At 38.6% G+C, this 13,353-nt stretch overlaps 1 protein-coding gene across 2 annotated transcripts in view; it reads left to right on the top strand.

Annotated features, from left to right (window-relative positions):
- The window catches only part of LOC139813198 (uncharacterized), an 87,173-nt gene that overhangs the window by 43,086 nt on the left and 30,734 nt on the right, over positions 1 to 13,353 (top strand). The window lies entirely within an intron of this gene.

The raw sequence follows: 13,353 nt of genomic DNA, 5'->3' as shown, positions 1-13,353 counted from the left end.
AAAACGATTAAAGTGCATACGCAATTTTAGTCGGACCATTTTCGCGCGCTTACGTCAAAGGCGCGCATTATGCATGCACGTTTTAACTAATCCGATGTTCTTGACGGATAACGAGGGACATAATTTGTTTTCCCCCTGATTAATCGCGCATACGCGATTGATAAGAATAACTATCAGAGTTATTCTTACTTTTTAAGTGTTTGACAAGTTTCTTTACATGAATCGGTTAAATTTTAATCTTTTTAAGCTTATTAAATATTAAATCTTTTTCTTTCTTTATAAGCAAGAAAGAATTAACGAAAAAATAACCATAAAAAAATAATATTTTATAGGATTTTTATTGTTATTTTGAAGTACATGGAGAAGAATGTAGCATACGTGGATCGGGGATATATTCGCGCAATTTTTAATTTTTACTCACGCATAAATAACCGTGTTTGACTCTCATAGCCCATTTTTCTTTGTTATTTTTCAATTTTAATCAAGAATCGTTAGCTAATTAGTCACTTAATTTAATTTTTTATTTAACCAGCTGTGTTCCGAAGATATCGTTTTTCACGTTGCTAGCTCATTTGAGACCAGGAAAAGAGAAACCGACCTTGGACCGAAGGACTCTTGTAGTTGTGAGTAACTGTACTTTATTCACACATTCTGGTTATAATAGTAGGTTAGACTCCGCGAAAATTAAGGCTCACATTTTTAATTGTTTTTCACGCAATCTGTCGTTAAATTTCTACTCCGAGAGAATCGTTTTGCAGTTTGAATTGTTATGGACGCTTTTTCCATTTCCCATGAGAATTGATAACGCGGCAGACCTTACCCTTGACCCGGCTTATAAATGAACATGAGTAACCTGAGTCTCTCTTTTATTCTCGTCTCGATTACCTTTCGCCTTGGCGCTTCTATAGCTACGCGATAAATATATTGCGAGCGGCAATGTGCCATTCACATTCGCATTTTTTATGTGACAGGAGATATCAAAAAGGGATATATCGAATACTTTTATTACACTTTTCTTAAGACCGTTTGTCACATAATCATATGATTTGGCGTAAAAATGTAATTTTTAACATTTTATTATTACAAAATCTTGAATTAATAAATAATTAATGTTCGTATTTAGATACACGTAAATGAAAAAAAAAAAAAAATACGAAGGCCTGGAAAAACTGTGTATTACTCGAGCATAAATATCAGATACATTCGGGATCGAAGGCGAAAGATAGCTTAAAAGAAATATCGCGAGAGCATCTCTGAGAGTAATCGCCGTCGCGGCGCGTGGCGTGGCGGCCTTGACCGGCATCGTCCTCCGCCGACGGATTCCGGCGCGATTACACGGCTGAGCAGCAGCTGGTATTAGTTTCCCCCCTCATCCTTGCGGATGCGAAAACGCACCGAGCAATCCTGAGCGCAGCGGAACGCAATGCAGGCAAAATCGATAACGGCGTAACAGCGTAGTTATGAAGCGCAATTGCGAGGGCACGTTTCCCGAGCCGCGAAGAACGCACGGTATGCATTGATCCATCCGGTAAATTAAGCTCTATTAATATCGCATGCTGCACCCTTCGATGAAACGGGAGAAGAATGCTGCTTCGCGGTTACCGAAAGTTACCGAGTGTATTCCAAACCTTTTGTGAATTATATTAAAACCACAGTAATGTTGATAAAATTGTTTCATTATTGTTTTATTTTTTTATTATTGACAACAGCGACGGGATATTTGTCACTGTGATAGAGGAGACCGTTTTTCGTGATATATGACTGATTTGTATCATATGTATTAAATCATTTAAATTGTCATTTTTTTAGAAAAGAAGTAAAAAATAGAAAATAATGTTGCAATGTCTGCTATATCATGCAAAATTGCGCACGTCTCGGAAAGATTATCGCGACGAATTTAATCAGAACTTGCGAAACGAAGCGTATCCAACCGTGATCGTTGTTTCGTTTCTACATCGATCAGCTAAAAATTCCAATGTATTCCATTATTTCCAAACGCATAAACTTGTCGCGCGACAATGGTGAAATAAGGTAAACTCGCTTTACATACCGAGCGAGGGAGCCGAGGTAAGTCTCATTGCTGCGAAACGAGTTCTGTTTTATGCGAGCAACTTCGCCGACGTCGACGTCAACGTAGACTTTACACGGCCCGTTTAATACATCGTCATAACTCCCATCCGCACAATGTAGGCAACCGTTAATAGAAATTCCTGACAAAAGTTCTCGCAGGTCCGACAAGACAAGCGCGCGCCACGGCAAGCCCGCATTGCTAATTCCAACTCATGCAAAAGTTCCCTTCTCTTTCTTTCTCGGTGCGTTGTTTTGCGAAGGGCTGCCTCTTTTACACCATTCATTTTTTCTAGCTCTTTACACCCGATCGCTCGGCTTGGATCAGAAACTGGGTAACGTTATACTTTTGCGAGAAATATCGTTGTTGAACAGAATGTATTTTAAGGGATCTTTATTGCGCGATCAAGAGAGTATAGAACTTTTTATGTATTTTGTTCATGTTTTTATATACTCTTTAATTGTTGCAAGCTTAATTATTTCTATTTTATGTACATAAAATGTTCCGAGAGAAAATATTATCTAATATTTATTGATAAACTTTAAAACCAATTTTAAGTGAAAAATTTTAAATCAGATCTGATAAAAAATCCGGTTTATTAGTCATTTGTGTAACAATAAACGAAACGTCTACCGATTAAACGACAGTTTTTCCAATTTTAATTTAAAGCTTAATTTATTAAATATTTAATATTGAGGCATTAAAAGTTCCAACAGGTGGAACTTTTCTCGAATAAAAATCCGCTTTTTATTTACACCGAATAAATTACAAAAATTAAAATCTGTGGTTCTGTGACATGCAATATCACAGCCGCTATACAGTCTTCAGCAGCAATTCAGCTTCCCCAAGCGCGAAGCCGTGTGACAGCGCGTGTAATGCAAGAGGTGGCTACGATGCTGAAACGAAACTTTTTATTGACAGTCGCCACGACGAGGAATGTTAATGGACTCCGGTAGAGAATTACGGACGGCGGTTAGAGGAAAATTAAAATCTCTGCGATACAGAAAGCGCAAGTACCCTCTTGAGGACGAAGGATAACCGATGAATCGTCGTCGGCATAAAAAGATAATACAGAAGAGAGAGTCTGTGCACGAGGAAGATTGAACTTTTAAAGGCACATGAGAGAGCTATCGGGCGACGATGGAACAAAGTGGTTAGCTGCTACTTCGGGAGTTAAGTGGCCAAGCTCTTTGCTAGGTGAGAATGCGAAGGGAAAGTTGAAGTGGGAGCAACCGTCGCCGACCGTCTCTCGCGTTAACTTATATTGAACGGGCGCTCGCGCGAAAGAGTGAGCTTAAGAGAGCTTCCGAATCACAACCACGGTTCTTCTAGCCATATCACGCTGCGACGAAGTCCGTGAAATTGGGGTCGCCTACGAGCACTCGTAACTTCGTTACTACTTAAAATTAGATTAGACATCCGGAGCTGAAAATTCAAGTTTCGATCTAAATATCGCCTTTGCTAAGTAACTTCTTTATCTTTTGCAAAAAACGCGATAGCTTTTGATCAATAAAATTATTTAGCAATATAAATATTAATGTATTATTAATATGACTTGCGTGTTATAAATTAACATAGCGATCAATGTGTAACGTAACAAGCGAGCGAAGTGAAATATTGGGTCGAAGTAGTATATGCCTGTATGTGGTCAGACATCGTTTCATTTTGATTGATATACATCAGAGAGACAGATTTATTATTTTGCCTTGGTGTACGTACATATAGATACAGAAGTTACTATAAATTTATCATAGAGAATACAAATATAAAATATATAAATATAGTTTATACGTTGAAGAGAAAGAAATATTGATATACCGATATTCCAATAATCTGCGTTTCACACAAATTCGCGTAAAATTTGTGTTTTGAATATATTTTTGTATAATTTATTTAAATCACTCTCTCTCTCTCTTTTTATATTCTTTTGTACGCAGTAATTGGAAATTTCATGCACACATATGTATATGTGATCTAACCGGAAATACGAAAGAAATAATGTATTCATGGAAGTGACTCATCAGCTTAAATAAATCGCTCGTAACCTCTTGCACCATAAAAGACCACCTCCGCAAGCATTACCATCAAGCATTGCGTCGCACACAGTGGGATGAGATCAGCTATAAATAAAACTGCCGTCATGTAACGAAGCTTGTCCAAAGGTCACTGATAGACGTAACGACGTCCTGGCGTTTCCATCGGATTTTTCGCGGGGTTGATTATGTTCGTTATATAATGCATTAAGGCTTAACGAGAACACGGCCGGCGATTACAGCGGAGTGAAGCGGGGAGTTAGATAAGCAGATAATCTGCCGTGCAATCAACCGAGTGACTGATCGCACAGCAACTCGAGGAGAGCTGATCCTTCTTAACTGCCTCACCTACTCATTGCTCGGCCAACGTCTGAAATATGATCCGTGACATTAATCTACACGCATTCAACATGACCCACGAAATTCGTAACCACGACCGAAGACAGATTATGGGCAAGCTCGACTCGACTGCAGAGCAATCAGTCCTGGGACAAGTATGATACATAGCGCTCTTTGAGTACCAACGATCTGGTGAAGAAAAGGTACTACTACTACACAGCGACGATGATCACGACGCGAGGAATTCAATTAATCTAAACGAAGCGTCGTAACTCATATTAATTATACCAAAACTGGGTCGCTTCCATTAACAGTATTAATATAGTTACGGTAACGATCATGATACACGTTAAGAATATCGACTGACACTGAATTATACATACAGGACATTTGAAATATAGGTCATTTCATTTAGGTTTATCCGTTAAAAAAATTGTATGTATGTGTGTTCCGCGTACATCGGCACGACGCGGACGCGTTCGTCTTTGTGCCGTAAAAAATCGTTACTGTTGCAAATACTCCTTTCACGGAAGCTATATGCGTATCGAGGTTCCGTTTTCGCGGATTGTGCTGGAAATGTATTCTCCCTCGTTGGTCTCTAGAGATCATATAACTGCGGCCTTGCGCAGCCATTAAGGTACGCCGTATCTCGCGCAAACTGCAATCCGACTACACGCGCGTTGCATACTCGTGGTCTGTTTACGCGGCGAACTTACGGACGCATCAGCTTTGTTCGGTAACCATATATTCTCGATATATCCGCGCATCGATATAGCATCTATTAAAAATTGAAGCTACTCGTCTCGCATTTAACTCGGAGCAGGCCGAATGCATACCGCTCGACCGATTATCCGTTGCGGCGACTCGAGGTGTGTGTTATTGCACATATGCGACGCGCGAGTCGGATCGGTAATTTGCAAACTTTGCTAATACGAGCTGCGTGTCACGTTCCTCGTCGTGACGTTTTATCTGCATGGATATATCGCTACCAATAATAAACTTTGCGTGTATCCGAGGGCGCATCACGCTGATTCGCAATATTATGAGCAACTGCAAGTCTCAGATAACGAGAAACATTCCGAGACTAATGAGGCAATTTTGGTGGCTTGCATTTCAAAAAGCTTGAAACTTTCCGCGGATGTAGAGTAATCGACCAAAATACAGTGTGTTATATTTATCATTCTTTATTAAGAAACAATGTTGAAAGATAAAAACTCTTTAAAAATTAAACGTAATTTTATATTATATTATTCTATTTGTTACGCGCTCTGTTAATAATAATATCTAAATTAATTAAACATTTAAGTAACTTGTGTTTTTTAACACCGCTGGAAATACGCATATACGACTATAAATATCGCTTTATTTAATTTATGGAAACGTTAAACTGTAGAGAATTTATGAAGAATGCGTGGAATGAGTCGGACTTGGCGGAAACTGGCGAAAACGAAGTAGGGAAAGTATTTCGAACCGCAAAGGGCTATTCGTTTATCGCATTCCGTTCCTACGTTCCTCCGCGGTAAATGGATTTTCAAATAACTTCTAACATTCTGAAAACGAGGGTAAACGCGACGTTCGTGTCCGAAGTGCATCCGATTGCAACGTGGACACCCGAGAGACGAAAGTATACCCTCCACGTGGGATATTCTATGGAATACTTAATACCCTCATGAGTCGCGAGTTTTCTGCCGGTAGTTTCGCCCAAGGGATTACCGTCGTTCAATGAATTCAGGACGATTTGCGAATACCCCAGTAAAATATGTTTATATCATATAATCATAGTTACTGTTCATTGGAGGCTCTACGTGATTATAACGCGATTATCATTATTCCGTATCCTAATGATTCTATTGAATAAAAATGAGATTAATTAAAAATCAAATACTCGTCGCAGTATCCAAGATTATACAATGGTTCTCGGAAAAAGATTATTATCAGAGAAAAAATTATTATAAAGTACGCGTAAGTTCAGGAATTATTCGCAGGCTTATAAAATTTTTACATTAATGTACTAATATCAGTGACGATTTACATAGATATAATTTCAAATGGGATATTTCATTTTAGATATATCGTGAGACTTAACGTTAATAATTGAAAAGACGAATAATGGCCTCGCGTTAGATTATCGCCAAAGGACTTATCCTCCGAAATACTTTTGTTCAATGTACAAAAATAGCTCGTACAATATCACCGACGAATCGATACGGGTACTGACGATCGAGTACAACGATTATTAACGTCGATTAACGTGTAACTCATTGTTACTCACGAGCACGTGAAGCATTATGCGGGTGTGGTAACCCTTTTAACGTGGAGAGAACCGCAATTACCCGGCTGAAATCATGAATAGAAGCAGGGTTGCATCGAACGGATACAATAAGGATCGATTCGGGTCGATTGAACTCGGGAGTGCGCTATGGGGCGAGTGGCAGTGGTATATACGAGTTCGTGTGTAGTTCGGCCGTTTATAGTCATGCTCGAGAGTGTCGCAAACGGCCGTAGACTCTTGGATTCGAGCCGCAAACGACCTCATTAACGTGATCCAAGATCGTTATGCGGCCGATGCGTTTTAATGATTTGTGAATATAGCTCGCAATACTCCCGGAACCGCTTATTCGCCGGGTGAGAGAGAGAGAGAGAGAGAGAGAGAGAGAGAGAGAGCTCAAATTATCGCACCGTTAGCGAAATCAATTATGTCACTCCGTGGTAACACTTTATTACGCATATATAGCGCGACGATCTGTCGCGCACAGATAAGCGTAAGTTTATACGAGTATTCCGACTTTCCTGGGTTTCCGTCGATAAACTCTTTGAGCGATACGAGGTCAAGTTTTTCTTAAGGAAAGGAAAGTTCTGGTTATTATAAGCATATGAAGATATAGAATGACTCCCCCCTGTGTTTTATAAATAAAAGCACATACTTTTTTTACTTTAAAAGTATTATATTATATTTTTATACTAAAATAAATATTTTTATAATCTCTATTCTTATCATATATTATATTAAATTTAGATGAATGTGAAATTCTAATTCTGTTAAGATAAACAATTTCAAGCGTTATCCAGTTTTAGTTGAGAATTTTATTACGCAAACCTGCTTACGTACTGAAAGACTAAAGCGGAAAAGCTCTGATTCTTATTATCGTACAGAAAACAGGTCGAATTTAAATGGAGGCCACGGGGCGGAGCAAGTTATCCCTTATTTTATGAAAAGTCTCATTGTGCCAATCTTCTGTTAAAGAGCCGGATTGCGTGAAAAATCTTTCTTAATTACTATTTAAAATAGTAGAACATTGTCAAGACTAACATGCGCTCAATGTTTCAATTCAATTCAATTCAATTTCAATCGTAATCTTCATCTCATTGAAATTTTTTCCCAATACTGTTTTCGTCTTCATCATCGAAGATAAATACGGAAATAAACGGTCTGGCGTTAATCGATTAAATATTAATTGAACATGTCGTTTCGACACGTGTATCCCGGCTATACGTGGTAGGTAAACGTTTACGCGTATGGCTTTACGGTCGTTAAAGCTCCAACTTTAAGCAAGTTCCCGCGAGGCCGCCGGGTGGCGAATCGTAACCTTGACACGTTACAGTTAGATACCGTGGCAGTTGTGGCGTGTCGCAGTTGTAACTTAACTCCAAGCTGCAACGCGGCCGTAAGCCGGAGCATTGCAAACGAATCGTTTATTCGCAGCTATAGCCCAAGTTAAATTAGTTTTGTCGTCAGAAATTAATCTCGACGATATAAGCTCACGTAGTAGCCCCAACATTATCATCAGTTAAATAATTCCGCTTTCATTTCGCACACCCTCGCCCGCCGTGTCGTTGGGCAATTCACACGGATAAGTGTGGAAGCTCGAAAAGTGTATTACGTCCGCGAGATTCGCAACAGGAAGAAAACTGCCTAGCGGGAAAAGTTTTCAAATCAGTTTGGTAAGACACGTCACGTTATAATCTCATTTGCAGTTTCCTTTATGCCTGGCGTTTACACCTACGTTTACACCTACTCTATCTGTCTTGGAATATAAATTTAATCTTAAATTACATTTCCAATAAACTGCTATTATTGTCGCAGTCCTATTCCGCGAATCTGATAACTTTCGACGCTATTTCCGTTTTGCAGATGCAACGCAACGTAAAATAAAAAGGTTCAGATCGAATATCGAGAATAAACAAACGAATTAACTTTCCTCTCGATTGAACCCGCCGGCCTGCCACTTGTGCGGTTACAAAGGAAAATGCAATTCCCGGAGTGACACCCTTTGACCGACTTTTTCGCCCTCGTTTTCCCACGATCGTTCCTTCGTCATCCTAACTCTATTTCGGCCTCGGCACGATTCGTAATTTGACTCAGGCTTCTTCGATAAATTACAGGCTTTGTCTCCTTATATCATTAATGTACTAACTTTTGCTAAAATTTAACCAGTATATAGCTTTTAAACTTATATATTTTTCAAATTCTTTCAACATATATTATTCAACGTTGTGTGAAAGAGAACTAAGATCAATAAACCTATTCTATTTTTTTGATATAATTACTTAAAGTTAATGTTATTATGGTTGAGTTATAAAACTCGTGGAATTTTAGGAGCTTGAATTGGAAATTAACTTCGCCACCTCAGGGTATAATATTTTTTGATAAATGATAAAATTTTACAATAAATACATTATGTAAAGTTTAAAAGTTATTTAATATCGTCTATAATAAGTCCACGTCTGTGATGTCCGATATTTGTTTTAAACTTTATTTACATATGTATCGACGTTGTAATGATATGTACGACGTTGATTGTTTTGGAAACGCCCGAGGGAAGGTTGCAAGTGCATCCCTCTCTCTCTTTCTCTCTTTCTCTCTCTCTCCCTCTCCCAGATCTATATCTATGCTTCTGAAATTAACACCATGATAATCTCGGAGAATGCCAGTGAGACAAAGCATCGCGTGGCTGAGTAGTTGCAGGCTGCTTTGTCAGCCTTCTGACTCTGTTGCACCAGGTCGCGCCACGAATGGGAGCAACAGGCGATCGTCAACGACCTCGTCTTTCACAGCCTCAAGAGTACAAAGGCAGGAACGGCACATCGATCATGCCGTATACTCCAAATTGTATGCATCCACCATTGCTCGCAATTCAGTGTATTGCACTATCAGCGGAATCAGAGATATATTTATACTCGACCGAATGACCGGTTACAGAATATCGAAAAACGAGCCAATCCTATTGTTGAAGGTATACATATCTTTATATCCAAGACTTGAGTTTTTCGCGAGTAAAGATTTACATCGAAAGTAAACTATTCAATTTCAGTAACAAGAAAGGGATATTTGAAATAATAAAGAAAATTACCAGTAAAGTATCTCTAACTGCTGTAGATCGCTTTATAATATGTTTTTATATTGCATGTACTTCATATACATATATCAAACTCTTATAGACCATAAAACTATATCGGTTAAACTTTGCGAGAGTGAATTGTAGCTGCTATTCGTCTATACACTTGCCATATATAGATTTACAATGTATAACGCGCCATTCACGGAGATTGGGACCAATAAATATTCAATGAATTCAGATTTTCGATATTACGCATACAGGAAAATGATCTCTATATATTTACTCGTGCGAAAAAAGAACGACGATCGGTGCAAAGTGGATTTTTTCAGTATCTGCGGCGCAACGGAAATTTAACTCAAACCAGAATTACGTCGGTATTAATTCACATACCACTTGTACCTCCGGGACAAAAAATTCAGCGAATTATCTCGTGCTTTTTGCACAACGCCGTGCATTGATCGACATAAGAGCCTTAACGCTTGATAGTCACCATTTTTTTAACATGTCTACGTGTTGACATGTATTGTATTATTCTTTCTACAATTGTAATAGCGAGTCAAAACGATAATAAAATAAAGTGAGATAAAAAGGTAATCAGGAAATTAGAGGATGGTTTACAATTAAACTGATGGTCATATTTGCAAATATTACATCTAACAATGTCAAATGAGAAATAATTAGTTGAAATGTGGTGTATGTCAAAAGCCAGCCAATGTTGCTTAGCGTAGCTCTCTTTCTTGACTTTCTTTACTGCGAACAATCACGATACACGAACGTCCAAGTCCGTCCAGAAGATATATAGAGGAGAGTCCCCTCTCTATTATGAAATCGGCTGCTAATATGAGATAGCGGGGTCTCTGCTGAACTAATAGGTCTCATCTGTTGGTTCCACTATGAACTTATTGCCCTTGGAGTGAAATCTATTTAGTGGAAAATTCATTACATTCATTAAATTCATTACATTTTTAAATTCTGCCCATAGACTTTCGGCAATCACACAAAATGAACTCGGTATCTCATAATAGGGAACCTTCCTCTATATGTAGATATACTTAATAAATATGAAAGTATTTATAAGGATTAATATACATTGTGGATCCACCCGATCCATTCGCGCATCAATGCTTTAATAGTCCCCTTCGAAATCTACAGGTCGCCTGTTGCTCTGCTCTGGTCGGCCGTCATCGCATCGGACAGAGGACAGAGACCGACCTAGATTTCTCGCAAATAAATCGTTTTTTCTCCCTCGACACTGCTCCGATTGGTCTGTCCACGCATTTATCCCCGGCGTCATTTCGCCTCGCGTCCGTTTACATTCGGTCGTTTCTTCGCCTGCCGTTCGTCCCTGCCGCGACGATCAATACTCACCTGCACACGCCGTGCACGCCGCTGCCAGCTGGAGGAGATAAAGGCGTGGGTGCCGTTAGCACAGCTGTGTTGGTGAATACCGGAATAAGTTTGTGGGGGACGAGACCCCGTCAGCCGGTGGCTAGATCATTTCCATCTACGTGACAGCAGCCACGCGAATCGTGACTGCCTGAAACTAGGTACTAGGTACATGATTATGTAGCTACGCTTGGTTTAATCCAGATGCTGGATGACGCAGAAATATTTCCCAATGACATTAATATCGCAAATCGCAACTCCTTTAGAATATTATAATGGATAATGATGTGTAGGCAATTATCGTACATTTTTAATAATTCCATAACGATTATCGGTTTAACATCAGAAAATATGTCAGTGCTATATTTATTCTCATATATCACAAATTACTTATGTCTTTTTTGCGGAAAAGCGCTTTTAACGTGTAATTCAGAAGAGGATTTATGATAGTAATTCTCCTTTTTCAAGTTGAAATCCAAAGTGCATCACTCTAATTCATATGACTGCGATATATCATACGTGGCGGATGAGATAAATACTGACATTTCAGCGGAAAAGCTTTAGCGAAATTTTTCACTTTCTTTATTCAACTGCACTTTTCACATTACAACGTTACTGCAAAGGCAGAACTAGTCTGTGTATCGAATAGAATGTTCGCGTATAAGCGTATTGTTCTCCCAAATAGGCGAATCGTAATTATGCAAATACACATATACAATGGATTATCTATTCTCCACACAACCTTCGATGTCGAATAATCGACCATTTAAGCGATGCATTGATTACACGCAATTATCCAGTCATGTCTGCTTTAACTATTCGCCGGGACAAATTGAATAGAATTTCTCTCGCAATATATTATTAAGAATTTGTTTCTTCAGCGAGAGAACTTTTTTGCGAATAACGAATACGTACCTTTTATGCAAAAGGAAAACGCAAAAAGATTGCTCGACGACGTTTTTTTGTTCGGAAAATATAAGAGCGCGGACCAACTCTATGTATGCAATATGTCACGGTATATAAAACATCTTATCCTCGTGCCCCGGCTGTTCGAGACGTGCCGTGTGTTATAATAGCGATTTATCATAAAGTTTGAAAATGGCACGCAACGGACGTCCGGCACAAATTATGAACACCGTCGCGCGTTACGCACACTAATATGACACTTTCGCTATTACGAAAAATGGATAAATATTATACATATAAATTACTGGGTCTTTTAAGAGCGAAGCATGAAACGTGGATACTTTTTCGTGTCTCAAATCTCTTTTTGGAAGTGGATATGATTTTGCAGATTTAAAATCCTAAAAAAAATCTGAAAAATCCAGAAAATAAAATTAAACGAAGATTCGTAAAATGTTACGCAAACACGAATAGAGTTGTCGTATACATCGCTACTTGAAAAAATTTTAAGGCGGATATTTTCAAGTATTATCTTTATTACACTTATGATATTCATGTTAACATTGGAGACAGCTCATTTTTGGAAAGTTCCAACTGGCAAAATTTTAATAGTAGAAGAAAGCAATTTTAGAAATACGTAGACGTTTGAAACGCTTTTTCAGCTTACCCGATTTACCGATCATTTTGCTGAATCAGCAACACGGAGATGGAAAATGTTTGTATACCCGACGTTTGTAAGCGTGCACGCACGCGATGCTCATGCATGCTAAATTAAACGCATAATGAAATTACGCCAAATTTTACAGAACGGGTCAATTCGCGGCGAGGATGCGCACGACTCTTCAAACCGCTTCGAGCAATTCTCTCCTTTTATGATATTTTAATGCAAATGCTGTTTTCTACGGCCTTCTGGAAAATAAAGATAATAAAATTGTTTAACTTGCATATATTATTCTAGAAATCTGTTTAGTAGCAATATTTTTAGAGAGTGTTAAAAGTTGTTTGCACATTCTATTCGTGTTCATTTATTTGTGCAAGCGTAAAGTTAGTTCTGCGAGGAATTACGTCGCATCTGAACTTGGTAAACTTTACGTAGTCTTGTTTCCGAATCCTTCAGAATATACAAGTGATGCGTATTAAAAGCGGAGATGTGCGTTACGTATATGTCGGACTTTAGTTTGTAAAAAATAACCAAGTCCGATATGCGTAATGACCGTAATCATCTGTGGATCAATGGCGCACTTATACCTTCTTTTCCGCCTCTCTCGCTTTGTACGGACTTTTC

The sequence above is a fragment of the Temnothorax longispinosus genome, chromosome 5 (genome assembly GCF_030848805.1).
Source record: "Temnothorax longispinosus isolate EJ_2023e chromosome 5, Tlon_JGU_v1, whole genome shotgun sequence".
Lineage (NCBI taxonomy): Eukaryota > Metazoa > Arthropoda > Insecta > Hymenoptera > Formicidae > Temnothorax > Temnothorax longispinosus.
The sequence above is the reverse complement of the archived record's forward strand: the minus strand, read 5'-3'. Positions and strand labels throughout refer to the sequence as shown.